The sequence below is a fragment of the Phyllobates terribilis genome, unplaced genomic scaffold (assembly GCF_046119375.1).
Source record: "Phyllobates terribilis strain yellow unplaced genomic scaffold, ASM4611937v1 Scaffold_8__6_contigs__length_399053987, whole genome shotgun sequence".
NCBI lineage: Eukaryota > Metazoa > Chordata > Amphibia > Anura > Dendrobatidae > Phyllobates > Phyllobates terribilis.
The window spans coordinates 311,193,079-311,210,986 of NW_027362768.1; positions in this window are offsets into that span (position 1 = coordinate 311,193,079).

The window sequence follows — 17,908 nt, forward strand, 5'->3', positions numbered from 1 at the left end:
GCGGACGCCATGTTGCATTTGGGGGCCCCCTAATGTGCCTAAACAGTGGAAACCCCCCACAAGTGACACCATTTTGGAAACTAGACCCCTTAGGGAACTTATCTAGATGTGTGGTGAGCACCTTGCACCCCCAGGTGCTTCACAGAAGTTTATAATATTGAGCCATAAAAATACAATTTTCACATTTTTCCCACAAAAAATGTTTTTCATCCCCTAATTTTACATTATCATAAGGGTAACAGGATAAATTGCACCATGAAATTTGTTGTGCAATTTCTCCTGAGTACGCCGATACCCCATGTGTGGGGGAAAACCACTGCTTTGGTGTACGGCAGGGTTCGGAAGAGAAAGGAGCGCTATGTTGGCTGGGATAGGTTGCAGACACCATGTCACATTTGAAGAGTCGCTGACATGCCGAAACAGCAGAAACCCCCACAAGTGACCCCATTTTGTAAACTACACCTCTCAAGGAATTCATCTAGGGAAGTAGTGAGTATTTTTTAATTTTTAAATTTATACCATTGGGCAGTGAAAAAAGCATAATTATATTTTTACCACAAAAAATGTTTTACCCTCAGATTTTACATTTTCACACATGGGAAATGCGTAAAAATGGTGCCGAAATGTGTCACACAATTTCTTCTAAAAGTGTCAATACCCCATATGTGGCTGTATCGTACCGCTCAGCCATACGGTGAGATTTGAGGGGGAAGGAGCGCTATTTGACAATTGGAGAACAAATTATTGTAGAATAGGCATTTGGATTTGGGAGCACAACATTTTCTGAATTTCTTTTGGGGGGCAAGGGCCATTTCACTTTTCCAGAGCCTTTCTGCTACCAGTAACTTGGAAGTCCCTTATATTTTTAACAGATGACGGACCTGAGTGGGGACTAGCTTTTTTTTTGAGGACTGAGTTGAAGCTTTTATTGGGAACATTTTGCGTAACATTTATCCGGCGCTCTAGGCTGAGCACTTACATCGGGGTTTCCATCTAAATTTCCAAGTGATATAATTCAGATGAAACCCCTGCGGGATCCATTCACTGTAATGAGGCAGCAGAGTTACTCTGGACTCCGTCTGGCCTCTGTTTAGCGGTGTCCTTTTTTTCAGAAGTGCACAAAACTGTGGCCAACCGCACTTTTATGCACGCCTAAAACAAATGACACCGTGGGATCACAGGCCAGACGGCATCCACAGTGGCCTATATCTGCCTCATTACAGGGAATCTTCCGTCATGGGTTCCGTCTGAATCACTTATTTCAGTGGTTTACGCGGAAACTCTGGGATAAGTGCTCAGCGCAGAGCGCAGGATAAATGTGAGCAGAGCCTTACTGCGATCTTTGGGAGACATAATAAACAAATCAGTAGCAGGTGAAGAATTGGTTTTATTTATTTTTTACGCCGTTCCTCGTGCAGTATAAGTGATGTGATTACTTTATTCTTCGGGTCGGTGCGATTACAGAGATACCAGATTTATATCAGGTTTTTATGACTGACAGCTGTCACACACTAAAAGACGCTTTTTTTTGCAAAATCTAGTTTTTGCATCGCCATATTTTGAGAGCTATAATTTTTCCATATTTCGGCCGACAGAGTCATGTGATGGCTTGTTTTTTGCGGGACGAGTTGACCTTTTTATTGGTACCATTTTTGGGTATGTGACATTTTTTGATCGCTTTCTATTCCGTTTTTTGGGAGGTAAAATTAACAAAAACAAACAATTCAGGAATTGTTTTTTGAGTTTTTTTTTTATGCCGTTCTGCGTGTGGTAAAAGTGATCAGGCAGCATTATTCTTCGGATCAGTACGTTTACAGCGATACTACACTTACTGTATTTTTTTTTATGTTTTGGCGCTTTTACACAATAAAACAATTTTATAGAAAATAAAAATTTTTTGCATTGCTTTATTCTGAGCGCTATAACTTTTTTATTTTTCAGCTGATGGAGCTGTATGGCAGCTTTTTTTTTGCGGAACAAGATGACGTTTTCAGCGGTACCATTTTTATTTCCATTTTGCTTTTTGATCGCATTTTTTTCCACTTTTTGTTTGGCGATATGAGGAAAAAGCATAGTTTTTTGCTCCGTTTTTTATTTATTTTTATTACGGTGTGCACAGAAGGAGTTAATTAGTGTGACAGTTTTATAGCTCAGGTTGTTTCGGATGCGGCGATATCAAATATGTGTATTTTTTTTATTTTTGCATAAATATACGGATTTATCGGTTTAATATTTTATTTATTTATTTTAATTTATTTTGTATTTTTTTTTTAACAGTTTCAAAACATTTTTTTACTTTTTTTTACATTTTTACTTAGTCCCTGTATGGGACAATAATTTTTATTTTTCTGATCGCTGATCTCATGTAATGTAATAGACATATATTACATTACATGAGATCTTCACACAATTAGTGTGTCCTGCCAGGCTTCAGCTGCAGGCTGACGCTGGCAGGACACCATATATGGCAGAGCTGGAGGCGGTCATGTGACCTCCAGCTGCCATAGCAACCCAAGGTCCTTGAAGGTATCAGGGGTCTTCGGAGAGGTAAGTATACCACCCCCTCTCCTCCTGCTGTCTTCTATATGCCGCGATCACTATAGATCGCGGCATATAGAAGACAGCAAAGGGTTAACATCACTGGGACCTGATCCAATCAGGTCCCGATGATGTTCCCTGTCAGAGCTATCGCTCTGCACCGCTCTCGCAGCGCTTGCAGGACCCTGGGGGTCCTGAGCGCTGCGAGACCACCCACCGTTTTTAAACGTCCGCGCTGCACAGAGCCCAGGCAGCGCGGACGTTTATCTACAGTGGGCGGTCGGGAAGCGGTTAAATGTTATGTGGTCTCCAAAAAAAAATTTTTCGTAAATTTTATTTGGAAAAATGAAAAATTGCTGTGCAACTTTTAACCCTTTTAACTGTCTAACAAAAAAAAAATGTTTCCAAAATGATGCTGATGTAAAGTAGACATATGGTAAATGTTATGTATTAACTATTTTGTATGATACTTCTATCTGGTTTAAGGGCATAAAAATTAAAAGTTTGAAAATTGTAAAATTGCAAAAAATTTTGTCAAATTTTTGATATTTTCATAAATGTTTATTTATGAAAATATCAAAATATCGTAAATCATATCGACCAAACTTTACCACTTACATGAAGTGCAACATTTCACAAAAAAAGTGTTAGGAATCGTGGTTCTGTGCTCCTACCTGGGAATGGAGCAGGTACGGTGCTACGCTACTCTGGTTGCAGGCGCCGCCATTGTCCTATCCCTGGAGCCACTACGCGTGCTTGGAGACACTCCATAAGATTGGGACAATCTTGTTCTGGTGTCGTACGATGTGTGAGGATGCGGGATGCCGTGTCCCTCCCTGATTTCTTTGGTTGCCAGGCAACGCAGGACGCTGCTATGTCTGGCACTATGCAGTGGTGTGAGGTTGCCCATTCTGCTGTTCAAATTAGCAGGGAGTGGCTGATTGGAAGGTTTTTAACACCTGATCATTATGTGCTCAATTTAATCCTGCTCCCTGCTCAGTGCTTTGCTGTTTATTGCAGTTCCTATGTGCAGTGGTGGTGAGTAGTGCTAGCAGTAGTGTTGCTATCTTTACAGGGATTTTCTCATATTATTTTCTGGTTTCACTTCCTGGAGTTCTTGAAGAGGTACTCACCTGGTTCTTGACTAGGCACCAGGCGCGTCACCAGATTCTAGCTGTCCAGCAACAATGGGCCTGGGAAGGGTTCTGCCAAAGTCCCCCTTCCATTTACTGGGAGCTGGGTGAAGAGTATTCCCGGCCCTCATAGTAACATAGTAACATAGTTTTTAAGGTTGAAGGAAGACTAAGTCCATCTAGTTCAACCCATAGCCTAACTTGTTGATCCAGAGGAAGGCAAAAAAAAAACATGTGGCAAACACTAAGCTCCACATTGGGGAAAAAAATTCCTTCCCGACTCCATACGACAATCAGACTAGTTCCCTGGATCAACGCCCTATCAAGGAATCTAGTATTTATAACCTGCAATATTATACTTTTCAAGAAAGGCATCCATGCCCTTCTTAAATTTTAACAGTGAATCACTCATTACAACATCATGCGGCAGAGCGTTCCATAGTCTCACTGCTATTACAGTAAAGAATCCCCGTCTGTGATTATGATTAAACCTTCTTTCCTCCAGACGTAGTAGATGCCCCCTTGTCCCCGTCTCAGGCCTCAGAGTAAAAAGATCAGTATAAAGGTCTTTGTACTGTCCCCTCATATACTTGTACATAGTAATAAGATCACCCCTAAGCCTTCTTTTTTCCACAGTAAATAACCCCAAGTGTAATAACCTGTCTTGGTATTGCAGATCCCCCATTCCTCTAATAACCTTGGTCGCTCTTCTCTGCACCCGCTCGAGTTCAGCTATGTCTTTCTTATACACCGGAGACCAGAACTGTACACAGTATTCTAAGTGTGGTCGCACTAATGACTTGTATAGAGGTAAAATTATGTTCTCCTCATGAGCATCTATGCCCCTTTTAATGCATCCCATTATTTTATTTGCCTTTGCAGCAGCAGCCTGACACTGGCCACTAAACGTGAGCTTGTCGTCCACCAATACACCCAGGTCTTTTTCAGTTACAGTTTTGCCCAGTGTTTTACAATTAAGCATATATTATACATTTTGTTTCCCAAGTGCATTACCTTACATTTATCCCCATTAAAGCTCATTTGCCATTTATCAGCCCAAGCTTCTAGTTTACATAGATCCTCCTGTAATATAAAATTGTCCTTCTCTGTATTGATTACCCTGCAGAGTTTAGTGTCATCTGCAAATATTGAAATATTACTCTGTATGCCCCCTACAAGGTCATTAATAAATATGTTAAAAAGAAGGGGGCCCAATACTGACCCCTGTGGTACCCCACTGTTAACTGAGACCCAGTCTGAGTGTTTTCCATTAATAACCACCCTTTGTTTCCTATCACTGAGCCAATTCTTAACCCACATACATATATTTTCCCCTATCCCCAATGTTCTCATTTTATGTATCAACCTTTTGTGTGGAACCGTATCAAAAGCTTTTGAAAAGTCCATATACACAACATCCACTGCATTTCCGTGGTCCAGTCCAGAACTTGCCTCCTCATAAAAACTGATCAGATTAGTTTAACAGGAACGGTCCCTCGTAAACCCATGTTGATATTGGGTCATGAGGTTATTCTTCTTCAGATACTCTATCATAGCATCTCTTAGGAAACCCTCCAGGATTTTACCCACAGTAGAGGTTAAGCTTACCGGCCTATAATTTCCAAGATCAGTTTTTGTCCCCTTTTTGAATATTGGCACCACATTTGCTATATGCCAGTCCTGTGGTACAGACCCTGTTATTATGGAATCTTTAAAGATTAAAAATAATGGTCTATCTATGACATTACTTAATTCCTGCAGTACTCGCGGGTGTATCCCATCCGGGCCCGGGGATTTGTCAACTTTAGTGATTTTTAGACGCCGCTGTACTTCCTGCTGGGTTAAGCAAGTGACATTTACTGGAGAATTTTTGTTATCACTAATCATGTTTTCTGTCATGCGATTTTCTTGTGTAAATACGGTTGAAAAAAAATCATTTAGCATATTGGCTTTTTCCTCATCCTCATCCACCATTTCACCCAGACTATTTTTAAGGGGGCCAACACTATCATTTTTTAGTTTTTTACTATTTATGTAGTTAAAGAATATTTTGGGGTTATTTTTACTTTCTCTGGCAATGATTCTCTCTGCCTCAATCTTTGCTGTCTTGATTTGTTTTTTACATTTTTATTTAATTTTCTATATTTATTTAATGCCTCATCACTACCTACTTGCTTTAGTTCTCTAAATGCTTTCTTTTTGTCACTTATTGCGCCCCTTACAGCTCTATTTAGCCATAGTGGTTTCCTCCTATTTCTAGCATGTTTATTCCCAAGGGGTATATATTGTGCACAAGTCCTATTCAGGATGTTAATAAATGTCTCCCATTTGCTTTGTGTAGCTTTATGTCTCAGGATATCGTCCCAGTTTATTGCACTAAGATCATCTCTTAACCGTTGGAAATTTGCCTTCCTGAAGTTTAGTGTCCTTGTAACCCCTCTACTTCACATCTTATTAAAGGTTACATGAAAACGTATTATTTTGTGATCACTATTACACAAGTGACCCCCAACTCGTATATTTGATATGCGGTTTGGCCTATTGGTTAATATTAGGTCTAGCGGTCCCCCCTTCTTGTTGGGTCCTGAACCAGTTGTGAAAGGTAATTGTCTCTCATAGTAGTCAAAAACCTATTTCCTTTGCTTGAACTACATGTTTCTGTCCCCCAATGTATTTCAGGGTAGTTGAAGTCTCCCATAATAATGACTTCTCCTTGAGTCGCTACTTCATCTATTTGCTTTACGAGGATATTCTCCGCTACTTCCATTATTTTTAGAGACTTATAACAAACCCCTATCAGTAATTTATTATTTTTTCCCCCTCCCCTTATCTCCACCCACAGGGACTCTACATTTTCATTAGATTCACATATATCCTCCCGCAAGACAGGTTTTAAGGATGATTTTACATATAAACACCCCCCCCCCTTCGCTTGTTTGTACGGTCATTTCTGAACAGACTATAGCCCTGTAAATTAACTGCCCAGTCATGGCTCTCGTCCAGCCACGTCTCAGATATCCCTACCATGTTATAATTATTTTCCAACAAAATTAATTCTAATTCCTCCATTTTGTTGGTGAGGCTTCTGGCATTAGTGTACATGCATTTTATGTATCTCTCTGTACCTCTATTCCTTCTTACTTTATTGACTGTTCTAACCCCACCCCCAATTTCTTTATTTGTGCCCAGGTCACTATCTGCACTATCTTCCCCACCTATAAAATGAATACCCTCCCCCCCAATCCCTAGTTTAAACACTGCTCCAACCTTCTAGCCATTTTCTCCCCCAGCACAGCTGCACCCTCCCCATTAAGGTGCAGCCGGTCCCTAGCGTAGAGTCTGTAGCCAACTGAAAAGTCGGCCCAGTTCTCCAGGAACCCAAATCCCTCCTTCCTACACCAGTTCTTGAGCCACTTATTTATCTCCCTAATCTCCCGTTGCCTCTCTGGCGTGGCACGTGGTACCGGTAGTATTTCAGAGAATACCACCTTGGAGGTCCTTGCTTTCAGCTTGCAGCCTAATTCCCTGAAATCATCTTTAAGGACCTTCCACCTACCTCTAACTTTGTCATTTGTGCCAATGTGCACCATGACCGCTGAGTCCTCACCAGCCCCTCCCAGTAATCTGTCAACCCGATCAGCGATGTGCCGGACTCGAGCGCCAGGTAGGCAGCACACTGTTCGACGATCCCTGTCTTTGTGACAGATTGCCCTATCTGTTCCCCTAATAATTGAGTCCCCCACTACCAGCACCTGCCTGGCCTGCCCTACTGTCCTATTTCCCTCTTTACTGGAGCTGACACTCCTCCGGCTTTCAGGGGACATGCCTTGCTGCAGTAGTGCTACCCCTGTACCGTCACTCCCCTCATCTGCCAACTTTGCAAACTTATTGGGGTGTGCCAGATAAGGACTAGCCTCCCTGGCACTCTTCCCTCTACCACCCCTTCTAACTGTCACCCAACTAGCGACCTCACTGTCCTGCAGCTCCCGACTACCACCCTCCCCCACATCTACCCCAGTGAGCTGCTGCTCAGTGAGCAGCAGACTCCTTTCCATGTTGTCAATGGATCTCAGTGTTGCCAGCTGCTCATTTTGATCCAGTATCTGGGCTTCCAAACGCACAATGTGCACACATCTCGCGCAGCGGTAAGCAACCTCGACCGGCTGTTCAAGGAATACATACATGTGGCAAGATGTACTCTGGATAGCATTGTCAATAATGGAGCTCATTTCCTAATGGGGATTGCAATATACAGAATGTTAAGTAAAAAGTTAAGAATTAATGAAATACAGTCAGCAATTCAGTCCAAAGTCCTCCCTTCCAAACTCCCTGAATACAAAGTCACTGAAAAACAAGTCACACACTTACTTTCGTTCGCACTTACGCTCCGGACACACGCAGTTCGTTCACACTCGCAAACTAAGAGATTTAAAGAGTTTTTTTTTTTTCCCTTTTCCAGCAATGCACCCTTCACCTCAATGCACTTCCAAAGGCTTTGCTGAGCAACTTGTGCCAAGCGCATCTGTGGCTGCGCCTTGGATTGGTGCCAGTCTTGCTGGGTCCCTCTGCAAAGTACATAACAAAAAGCCTCCTAATCACTGGGATATGTTGAAGCGTTCCAGAGTTATTACCTCATAAAGTGACACTGGTCATGAATAAAAAAAAAATTGGCCTGGTCATGAAGGTGAAAACACTTCAGCCCGTGACTATTCACAGGTGAAATGTGGTATTACAGGTCACCTGGGCTGTAATACTACACAAAACCTGTGGAAAGTGTGTTTCTAGGGAAACAGCCATGTTTTCATATCCCCGTGTAGACCCTGCTAGCACAATCCACCATACATGTTGGACGCTTGTATTGTGGCGTCTCAGGAGCCGAGCCCTCGTGATTAGCAGCAGGTGTCAGCTGTAGCATAAAAGCTGGATGCCATGTGCATTGGCCAAGAAAAGAAGCTACCGTAATTCCATTCCTGTTTAATCCCTTAGATGCAGCAGTCAATATTGACCATGACATCTAAGCGGTTAGACAGAAGAAGAAGGCTCCATCTGTAACATGGTCAATAACCCTGCAACTTGATTATGGGGTGCTGATGTTCTCTCTCTGTTTTGAAAACTTGTAGCGTTTTACAGTAGCAGCAAAATAAATGAGGTTTCTAAAATCTCATTCGCATGTCGCGTTCTTTTGAACTGCGGAACGTTCTGTTTTTAAAACTGCAGCTTGTCAATTCTTTCATTGTTGTCTTGTTTTATTTTTACCTTTTTCAATTGAATGCATCAACAACGCATAAAAAAACTGCATTAAAAACTGTCTTAAATCCGTGTATAATGTATGCAGCGTTTTTCCTGCCAACACTGTGCGGTTTTTCATGCACATAACAGGAGATAACCGCATACTCCAATGATCCTGGCCAGCTTCAAGGTGGTGCTTACAATCCAAATAGAAAAAAGCTTGCGAGCGCTGCCTGTGTAGTATTTCAGCCCAGGTACATTGAAGTAAATTAATGACCTGCAATACCATGTAGAAACCTTATCATTGGGTTTTCCAGTATTATTCTAATAATCTCTCTTGGCGATGAGTAATCAATATCACATCGGTGGGGTTGTAAACAATGTGATGGAGCTGAACATCATTGCTTGGTTCATTGCTTAGTGGCTGCTGACGGGTTCTGCAGATCAGCTAATATTCATATAATAGGAGCTGATCTGCAGCACCAGATAGTGGCCACTAAACAGTGGACGGAGCGGTGATGTTCAGCTGCCCAACACTGTTGACATCTGACCTCCGCCGGAGCTGCAGACATATGAGTGGAGGTTTGCAAAGAAGAACGGGGAAAAGTTTCAGCCTCTAGATGTGCAAAGCTGGTAGAGACCGACCCCCAAATGACTTGCTGCAGTAATGGCTGAAAAAGGTGGTCCTACAAAGTATTGACTCAGAGGTGGCTGAATACAAATGCACGTCACAATTTTCAGATTTATAAAATATTTAGAAAACCCATGTATCATTTCCTTTACACTTCACAAATACTTGCTACTTTGTGTTGGGATATCACATAAAATCCCAATAAAATACATTTCAGTTTGTGAGTGTAACATGAAAAAAATTAGGGAAAGTTCATGGGGTATGAATATTTTTTCAAGGCACTGTGCACCACATAGGAGACACTGGGACTGGTGTATACACATCAAATCTTTACTACAAGTATGATTTTTCTAAGGGCTAAGTCCCCTATATTAATGTATAGGTAGTTTAATTTGAGTTTTTGGGGGGACAGACTCCATTTATGCCACATTAGTTATTTAGATGGTAGTTGCACTTAGGTATGATAGTATAGGATATAAGATAATTGCCACATAATAAAAGTTAATAAAACGGAGCTCTTCAATTCTTGGGGACATTTTAGTGCACACGCTAAGTATTTGGTGCAGAAATTTCTGCACCATTTCTGCATCTCTTTGCAGGAAAAACACAGTGGTAAAAACACGAGGTGCGTTTTTTACTTGCATTTTTGGTGCAGATTTCTTCCCACTCACTTATATGGGTGAGATCTGCAGGAAAACTGCTGTATCTTAGTCATATATTTTGCATTACATTTTTGTATTACATTACTGGCTTTACCATCCTGAGGTTTAGAGCTTTTATCTACGTAAATGTTGCTTCCAAGCAGTACGTAACACCATATACATGGATCTTGTACAGAGACATATAGGATCCCCCTAGCGCGGTGCTATGTAACTTTGGGCACTTCATGGGTCTCCACCTAGTGCCTCCTTATGTCACTGTAAGGAAGCTCTTGCCTAAAGGCAATGCTTCTATTTTTCCATCAATGGCACATTTTTTTCTGCCTTCATACACAGGCAAATGAAGGATAGCTATTTCTGCTGTTTAGGTTCCTCTGCGGAATGACGTTTTTTCCTTAAAGACGACAACACCACGTAAGTGGGTCAGTCACAATACGCTATACTGACGTTTGAGCTCCTCATGTGATGGTCATCCTGCAGGTGTAAATAGATTTAGAGGGGGATCTTGGGGTATGTAATTCTAGAACCCTTCTACCTCAGAAAATATGCAGCAAACTCCACAGCAGGGAATAAAAAGGTGCAGATTTTTTTTGTTTGCAAAAATACTGCGGATATCCTGTATATTTCCCTCTTTGAATTACAAAGGATCTAATATGTACCTTGAAGAGAACCTTTCACTAGATTTTTTAAAATTGTAACTGAGTCCCTCCTCCAATGGGTGCTGGTCCACTGAATCTGGAACCGTTTTTCTTTTTCTTCTGTGACCCTCCCTTCCAAAGTTCTGTTCCCTGGTAATAACATACTCCTTGCATTACAAAGGGTAAAATCTGTGGTATAATACGTACCTTAAAGGGCACCTTCCACTATATTTTTAAATTTTAACCTAGTACCTCCTCCAACTTGTGCTGCTTCACAGATTATGGAAGCATTTTTTCTTTTTCTTCTTTGCCCCTTCATTCCAAAGTTACACCCACGGTAATAATGGTGCTAATTTTCCCTTTAACCAAGGGAGCTGGCTAAGCACCAGATTTGGTGCATCTTATTAATGATTCATGTCTTGGAGAGGGCTAGCATGCAGGGCCCTTCCCTGGCTATTAATATCAGCACACAGCTGTCTGTTTAGCCTTTGCTGGTTAGATTTTTTAGGAGGACCCCACGTCAATTTTCTTTCTGGGGTCCCACTGCAATCTAGCCAGTAAAGGCTAATCAAACAGCTGTGAGCTATTATTAATAGCCAGGGAACATTTTGGGCTAATGGCCCCTTCCCTGGCTAGTAATATCTCTACCAGTGGTCGACTTTCTCTGCTGGTTATGAAAATGACGCTGGAGCCCACGCTGTTTTTTTTTATTCCTTTATTTTACACGTAATGTACACTGTGGGTTCTGGCTACAACTCTCATCATTGTCACCTGGTTGCGTTGATCTCAGAAAGACCAGGCAACAATAATGTGATCTACACTCAGTACTCGGCACTCTGGCATTCAACAGTCCGGCACTAGAACTACCGTGAGACCTGGTGGCTTTGAACTCAGGTTACCAGAGTTAAAAGACACCGGGTCTCCCAGCAGCTGCGAGTCTGAAAAACTCATGTGAAACTTTGAGGGACATTTAAAGTTCAATGGAGTTTCCAGCTGCTGGAACACCTGGAGGCGGTGAACTAAGGGTTACCTTGGGTGTGTATTATACTGTACTTGTTAATAAATGAAAAAAATGGTGTGGGTTCCCACATCATTTTCATAGCCAGAAAAGCGAAAGCCAACCACTGGGGGCTGATATTACTAGCCAGGGAAGGGCCCATTAGCCCAAAATGTTCCCTGGCTATTAATAACAGCCCACAGCTGTTTGATTAGCCTGTACTGGCTAGATTATATGGGGACCCCAGAAAAAAATTGACGTGGGGTTCCTCTATAAAATCCAACCAGTAAAGGCTAAACAGACAGCTGTGAGCTGATATTAATAGCCAGAGAAGAGGCCATGGATGCTGGCCCCCTCTGAGAATAATACCAGCCCTCAGCAGCACCAGAAATGGCGCATCAATAAGGTGCGCCAAATCTGGCGCTTAGCCTCGCTCTTCCCACTTGCTCTGATGCGGTGGCAAGTGTGGTAATAGGGTTGAGGTTCATGTCAGCCTTGTATTGGCAGCTGACATGAAGCCCAGGTTAGTAATGGGAGTCGTCTATAAGACACCCCAATTACTAACCCCATAGTCAAATGGCCGAGTTTAAAATATAATACAGGCCTGGCCGGACGCCTGTGTTTTGGTAGCGTATATGGCTTCGGGGAAGGGAACGATTACAGAACAAAAGAAACAGAACTATTAAATTTTATATTTAATCCAAAAGGGAGGCAGTGTTTAGGAAAAATATATATAAGGATGTTACAAGGGAGACATTAAAATACATAGGCAGTTACATAAAATAAACAGGGTAAAAAGAAGACAACTTACTCTATACCATTGTGGAGACGATTCAATATAGGTGGAGGAGGGGCTATTCGCTTGGAATATGCTGTTATTGAACAGGACCCGTTGCTTATAATTCTTATTCCCCCCTGGCAATGAGTGCTCCTGTCTTCTCCATAGATTCTCTTATACCTAAGGGGAGATCTGGCCACACGCCTCCTGTGGTGACATCATGTGGGCCGGTCTCCAGCCTGTACATTTTTATTAAAAACGCTAACTTCTGCGATAACTCATCACTCGTTGATCCCAGAAGCTTGCAAACTACACCATTTTTTCCCTTATGATTTTATCTTTATTTAGATATCACACATCACATAGCTGCAGTCTGCCATTCTGGTGTTTTTGCACTACAGCTCCCTGATTTTGGTTACAGCCCTGGAAAACTACATATACATTCCTGGGATGATTTGGTCACTACACATATGGGTCCCGTTACTGTCGGACCTATGGAACTCACAAGATTTCATATTTCATATCGGAGTCAGTGCGTCTAGAAATTTCCCTTTGAGGCTTGGGAAGCAGCTTCAACAGTTACACGCAAATTAGTGCAAGCCTGCGTTTTAATTACCTCCTGCATTTTTCAGAGACAACATGCTTGCTTCCTAACGAAGTTATAACACTCATTGCCTGGCATCGTTTGCATAAACTATTTCCCAGGCGTGTGTTAATTGGGGCTTTTGTGCTGAGCAGAAGGGGAATAAAGGAGGGGTGTGAACATCTATGTCAGGCAGATATGGAAGAACATTTTCCTGGTATTAATATTTCATAATATTCCTGACAGTATTCAAAGCTGTTTTTGAGGAGAATTGTTGGAGCTGATCTGCTTCAAAATCCTTGTAAAAATCTCTTGAAAAATGAAATATAATTTTAAAGATCGATTCTTCCTACAGCTCCAGGGAATGGCTATGGGGGCGACATGTGCACCCTCGTATGCTAACTTGTTCCTGGGGCTGTGGGAGAGAGAAGTGGTCTAAAATATCGATGATATTTTGTTCATGTGACAGGGTTCTGAAACATCCTTGAATCTCTTTATTAATAGACTGAATGACAACTAACGCAATATTCGACTTACCTGGAAATATAGCAAAGAGAAGGCTGAATTATTTTATGCCCTCTTTGAAAAAAATCAGGAGGGTTTCATTACAACTAATTTTTTCCGTCAGTTGACTGCTACTAATACGCTCCTGCATGCAACCTCATCACATCATCCCTAGATTAAAAGGACTATTCCTGTAGGTGAATTCCTGCGTATGAAAAGGATATGTTTGGATAACTCTAAATTCGAGCAACAAGCTAATATCCTCACTAAGAATCTTAAACAACGAGGATATAGTCACAGGTTGATAAGATCTGGTTATAGGAAAGCCAAGCAATCCCCTACTTATACAAAAAAATCTCTTACCAGCAGTGATCAACCTGTCAGATTCATTACTTCTTTTAATTTGAGATGGAGAGATCTACTAGAAGTTCTCATAAAGCATTAGTCGGTACTGTTAAGATGTTTTGCTAAAACATCATCTGTTAATACTCACCTGTCAGTAACTTGGAGGAGATCAAACAATCTTAAAGACTTTATTAACTAGAAGTCATTATGTTGCCCCCCAAAAATATTTTTTTACTGATTTGGAAGGTCCTAGATGGGGGACTTTCAATGTGGTGATTGTTCAGCCTGCAAATTCATTAACAGATCCAATACCTTCATGACCCGTGATAGCAAAAAAACGTTCAAGGCTACATATCACATTACATATAAATCTGAGATGATCGTCTTTTCTGCTTACTGCCCATGTAACCTTATCTACATTGATGTGACTACCTGGCAATTGAGAACCAGGATTTTGGAACATGTTTGTGACATTAGGAATGCATCATCTGTTTTGTGCTTAGAGGATTTAACCCCTTAAGCCCCGAGGGTGGTTTGCACTTTAATGACCAGGCCAATTTTTACAATTCTGACCACTGTCACTTTATGAGGTAATTACTCTGGAACGCTTGAACGGATCCCCCTGATTCTGAGGTTGTTTTTTCATGACATATTGTACTTCATGATTGTGGTAAAATTTCTTCAATATCACTTGCGTTTATTTGTGAAAAAAACGGAAATTTGGCGAAAATTTTGAAAATTTTGCAATTTTCAAAATTTTAATTTTTATGCCCTTAAATCAGAGAGATATGTCACACAAAAGAGTTAATAAATAACATTTCCCACATGTCCACTTCACATCAGAACAATTTTGGAATCAAAATTTTTTTTTGTTAGGGAGCTATAAGGGTTAAAAGTTGACCAGCGATTTCTCATTTTTCCAACAAAATTTACAAAACCATTTTTTTAGGGACCACATCACATTTGAAGTCACTTTGAGAGGTCTTTATGAAAGAAAATACCCAAAAGTGACACCATTCTAAAAACTGCACCCCTCAAGGTGCTCAAAACCACATTCAAGAACTTTATTAACCCTTCAGGTGCTTCACAGGAATTTTTTGAATGTGGAAGAAAAAAATGAACATTTAACTTTTTTCACAAAAATGTTACTTTAGACCCAAATTTTTTATTTTCACAGAGGTAACAAGAAAAAATGGACCCCAAAATTTGTTGTTCAATTTCCCCTGGGCACACAGATACCCAATATGTGGGGAAAAAACACTGTTTGGGCGCACGGCAGGGCTCGGAAGGGAAGGAGCACCATTTGACTTTTTGATTGTAAAATTTGCTTGAATAATTAGCGGACGCCATGTTGTGTTTGGAGAGCCCCTGTGTGCCCAAACATTGGAGCTCCCCCACAAGTGACCCCATTTTGGAAACTAGACCCCCCAAGGCACCTATCTCGATGCATAGTAAGCACTTGGAACCCCCAGGTGCTTCACAAATTGATTCGTAAAAATGAAAAAGTGAAAAAAAAAACACTTTTTCATTTTTATGAATCAATTTGTGAAGCACCTGGGGGTTCCAAGTGCTCACTATGCATCTAGATAGGTGCCTTGGGGGGTCTAGTTTCCAAAATGGGGTCACTTGTGGGAGAGCTCCAATGTTTGGGCACACAGGGACTCTCCAAATGCAACATGGTATCCACTAACAAATTGAATGGAAAATCGGCTCAAATTGTTAGCGGACACCAAGTTGCGTTTGGAGAGACCCTGTGTGCCCAAACATTGGAGCTCCCCCACAAGTGACCCCATTTTGGAAACTAGACACCCCAAGGCACCTATCTAGATGCATAGTGAGCACTTGGAACCCCCAGGTGTTTCACAAATTGATTCATAAATATGAAAAAGTGTTTTTTTTTTCACTTTTTCATTTTTACGAATCAATTTGTGAAGCACCTGGGGGTTCCAAGTGCTCACTATGCATCTAGATAGGTGCCTTGGGGGGTCTAGTTTCCAAAATGGGGTCACTTGTGGGGGAGCTCCAATGTTTGTGCACGCAGTAGCTCTCCAAACGCAACATGGCGTCCGCTAACAATTTGAGCCGATTTTCCATTAAATTTGCTAGCGGACACCATGTCGCGTTTGGAGAGCCCCTGTGTGCCCAAACTTTGGAGCTCCCCCACAAGTGACCCCATTTTGGAAACTAGACACCCCAAGGCACCTATCTAGATGCATAGTGAGCACTTGGAACCCCCAGGTGCTTCACAAATTGATTCGTAAAAATGAAAAAGGGAAAAAAAAACACTTTTTCATATTTATGAATCAATTTGTGAAACACCTGGGGGTTCCAAGTGCTCACTATGCATCTAGATAGGTGCCTTGGGGGGGTCTAGTTTCCATAATGGGGTCACTTGTGGGGGAGCTCCAATGTTTGGGCACACAGGGACTCTCCAAATGCAACATGGTATCCGCTAGCAAATTGTCGGCTCAAATTGTTAGCGGACATCATGTTGCGTTTGGAGAGCCCCTGTGTGCCCAAACATTGGAGCTCCCCCACAAGTGACCCCATTTTGGAAACTAGACACCCCAAGGCACCTATCTAGATGCATAGTGAGCACTTGGAACCCCCAGGTGCTTCACAAATTGATTCGTAAAAATGAAAAAGTGAAAAAAAACACTTTTTCATATTTATGAATCAATTTGTGAAACACCTGGGGGTTTCAAGTGCTCACTATGAATCTAGATAGGTGCCTTCGGGAGTCTAGTTTCCAAAATGGGGTCACTTGTGGGGGAGCTCCAATGTTTGGGCACACAGGGGCTCTCCAAACGCAACATGATGTCCGCTAACAATTTGAGCCGACAATTTGTTAGCGGATACCATGTTGCATTTGGAGAGTCCCTGTGTGCCCAAACATTGGAGCTCCCCCACAAGTGACCCCATTTTGGAAACTAGACCCCCCAAGGCACCTATCTAGATGCACAGTGAGCACTTGGTGTTATGTTCTGCTACCAGAGCTAAGGAAAGAGAGGAGATCTGTCCCTACGATAGAACTCAGCTGAATCCCTACGATGTAACAGTGAACCTGATCCTGCGATCAGACCTGCTAAAGTCCTAAGCTAGTCTGTACGGAGACCTATAGATGTGGGGAAGGAATCCCTACAAGTACTAAGGACTGGGAGGAAAATGGGACACCTCCTAACAGAAATAGTAGCAGACAGACGAACAAACAAAATAAATAAAACATAGAGGTCCGAAGACCAAGCAAACTAACAGAGTGAGATACAGAGCACAGGCTAGCTAGAAAGTAGTTATACAATGAAGTCCAGCAAAGCCAGAAGGGCGGAGCAGGATTAAATAGGCCAACAAGGTCATGTGACCAGCAAAGGAAAAAACCTAAGAGCAAGGTTCTAACAGTACCCCCCCCCTTCTAAGAGGATCCTCCGGATCCCCTAGGACCAGGCTTATCAGGAAATCTCCTGTGAAACGCTCTGATAAGTCTGGACGCGGAAACATCATCCGACCTCACCCAAGAGTTATCCTCGGGTCCGAAACCTTTCCAGGCCACAAGATACTGCAAACTACCTCTATACCGTCTAGAGTTAAGGATGCGAGAAATTTCATATTCCCCGTCCTCCACCACCGGAGGAACAGAGGCAGAGGCGTCACAATCCGATACAACCGCTTTTTTCAACAGAGAGACATGAAATACCGGATTAATTCTCCAGGAGGTAGGAACCTCCAACCTAACAGCAGATTGGTTGACAACCTGAAGCACCTTAAAGGGCCCTACAAACTTGGGACCCAATTTCTTAGAAGGAATCCTCAACCGCAGATTCCTAGAGGACAACCAAACCATGTCACCAACAGCGAACAAAACCTCCTGTCGTTTCC